This window comes from Sinocyclocheilus anshuiensis, unplaced genomic scaffold (assembly GCF_001515605.1).
Source record: "Sinocyclocheilus anshuiensis isolate Anshui unplaced genomic scaffold, SAMN03320099.WGS_v1.1 scaffold130, whole genome shotgun sequence".
Taxonomy (NCBI): Eukaryota; Metazoa; Chordata; class Actinopteri; order Cypriniformes; family Cyprinidae; genus Sinocyclocheilus; species Sinocyclocheilus anshuiensis.
Genome location: NW_015544207.1, coordinates 807,674 through 810,497, shown reverse-complemented (window position 1 = coordinate 810,497; position 2,824 = coordinate 807,674). Strand labels below are relative to the sequence as shown.

The 2,824-nt window shown below is 36.6% G+C and overlaps 1 protein-coding gene across 2 annotated transcripts in view; it reads right to left on the bottom strand.

Annotated features, from left to right (window-relative positions):
• LOC107696989 (protein NDRG3-like) overlaps window positions 1–2,824 on the bottom strand; it is a 98,960-nt gene that overhangs the window by 53,830 nt on the left and 42,306 nt on the right. The window contains exon 2 of one of the 2 annotated variants that reach the window (XM_016497582.1): window positions 1,075–1,083. The exons of the other annotated variant lie outside the window; for it this stretch is intronic. The gene's annotated coding sequence lies outside the window, so the exon portion shown is untranslated. The remainder of the gene's footprint in view (window positions 1–1,074; window positions 1,084–2,824) is intronic. 2 annotated transcript variants of the gene reach the window in all.

Sequence of the window (2,824 nt, the reverse complement as noted above, 5' to 3'; positions counted from 1 at the left end):
CATGTCTGCATTTGTGATCGGAGAAATGACAAACAACAAGCACTACTCTACACTGCTAAAAACTCGCGTTTGAATCATCAGTGGCAAATTCTTTAAATATGAAAACATATTTACAGGCTGTGTGAGTCAGAACAGCCGGCATTGTAGACTACTCTCACAGGTTCAGGAAACAGTCCTCCGTAAAATGCATTGCACACACACGAATATTTGGTTTGAACTGTTCTGGAACAATGTTGTAAATACAACTTAACCACTGATTTCTAGTTGTGTCCTCTTTTGGAAGGCCAAACAAAGTAGTTTCGCTTTCACAACGAAACACAGCGTCTCCACGACATGGCGGCAACAACAATACTATAGCGAGAATAAAAGTTACGCCTTCTTTCTTTTTTATAAACATTTGGGCGGTGTTATGTAAATCTTCCCATACAGTGACGTTGACGTGGGGGCGTGTTTAAATGAGGCGTTTTAGGAGGGCGTGGACGAGTCTTAACTTTTAAATAGAATATCTCTTTGGTTTTGAGACTTAAGTCTTTGCAACTTTAGGGATCTTATCTATTCACGAACAGCTTGTAACACTCCAAAGAGAAAGGAAAACTTGAAAATCGCATCATATGACCCTTTTAAGATAAAGTATGTTTTAGGATGAATAAATCCATCCATCACTTTGAGCAATATTGCTTGTAGAAGAAAACTTTTTGTCACTGCTGTGAGCTAACTGCCATACAGACAATGAATATGAAAATCTTTGGGAGTCAGCTGACCTTGACAGGCCTAAACCAGCCAAGGTACCAGCACAAAAACACACTCAGTAAAATAGTGTTTAATTATTGTTATCGAAAATATAGAAAATTACCTTTGTCAACATTGGACACTCCTAATCACATTACAGTATGTGAAGAATGTTTAAAGTTTTTGACACATTAAAGAGACATCCAAAAAATTAAGTGAAATAAGCCATGAAAAATAATTTTATTCCATTTACTGTGCTTGAACAGTGCAATAGATACAACAATCTTATGTTAACCTAGAGAAATGTGTGCTATTCAGTGTCTGTGAGGAGTGTGGAAACTAAACAGGAGCTCACTGCAGGACAGATGGAGGTGCCGGTGCGCTCACTTACTCCTAAAATACTCATAATTTTTGGTCATACAGATAAGAGTAATACAATCTTTTGAATCTGTAAAGACTCTACGTTTATTTGTGTGCACTCACAATAACAACAAAACACGATTTTGTAAAATAATGAACGCAAACAGGATGCACTTTCTACCGTCTCGGTCTCTGTGAACTTGAGTGCGAAACTCCGTGTATATCTTTGCCTTACCAGGGCTCCAGACTCATTCTTCCCACTGGTCGCTCTTTTGCGACTAACTTTCTCAGATGGTCGCACGAGCACATGATTTGGTTGCAATATTTTTTATTTCTTTATTTTGCGCTACATCATGGGATTAATCAATGCACGCTGATGAACTTTTATCATAGTTTACAGTTATATGGAAACGAAAGTGATAAACATTCAACCCATTCTTTTTCATCAGTAGTATTATTTGTGATTTGAATTTTGTGTACGGGAGTTCCTCTTTTGCTATGTTATAAGCCGGGCTTCGGATGCTTTCACTTTCGAATTCGTGATCTTGTTGTCACTTTTTACAAGAAAAGATCTACATACCTCACTTTTTAAGACTAAAACTAAAACAAAAGATGGATTCATTGTTATTCTTAATTAAAAAGCACAACAACAATAAACAGTAAGATAGGCTACAATGACAAACTAGCTTACAAAACGATTATTAACAAAAACGAATAAGATGAGGCATGGCATACACCACATGCTGTATTATATACCGACTAATAAATTACAGAACGTTTAGCAAACACTGAGGAATCAAATAAAAAATAAATAAATAAAAGAGAGCCTCCATATCATAATGTGAGGTAAACAGCAAAGATACCAAGCTTTTCAAAATGAAAACAAAAAGAAAAGTAAAACTAAACTTCCTTTTTATTCTAGTGTATTTGTCCTTTGCTTGTTTTTTTATTACTGACAGTTTAATTATTTTCAATAATTTTGAGGACTTTGTTTGTTACAAATAGTTACCTAATAACCAACATGTTCACCTTCTCTGGTTTAAGAAGCAGTCTTTTACTTTACTCTAGCTTGAAAACCTTTCATCTTTTCCTCAATATTTGCGTAATTTTTGCTGCGCACACCTGCTGACGCGGCGAGTATAAACCACTCTACACTCTTAAGCGCTGCGCAGTTCAAACGAGTAGCGCGGTTTCGTTATGCTTTCAGTTTCGTTTGCCATTTGATGTTTCTCATAAAAACAGAGATTGACTGGATGCGCCATTAACAAAATCGCCTGTGCATTAATTTTAAATATAATTATATTAAAATTTTGCAGTCGCACCAGTGCGACCTCAAAAAAAAATTAGTCACACCAGCAGAAAAAATGGTCGCAAAATGCGTCTATTTGGTCGCAGTCTGGAACCCTGCTTATATATTAAAAATATATCTATAGTAGGGCTGTGCAATTAATCGAAATTTCGATTTGAGCCTCCAACGATTATGAAAATACAATAATCGAGATAGAACTATTATTGCGCCACATTCCGCCCCCTTTCCAGCGGTGCGCTTTCGTTCCTCCTTAAGAGCCCAATTTCACGTGCAGATCAGTAAAATCATGTAACGTGACTTTTGCAAAATGGGACGTGCTTGATTTATTGAAGTATATTAGATTTATTCATGTTTTTAAAAGCGTGAAAGAGAACTTGCGCTGCTCCTCAGGAAGATATGCGCTCAGAGACGGAACAGAACACGGAC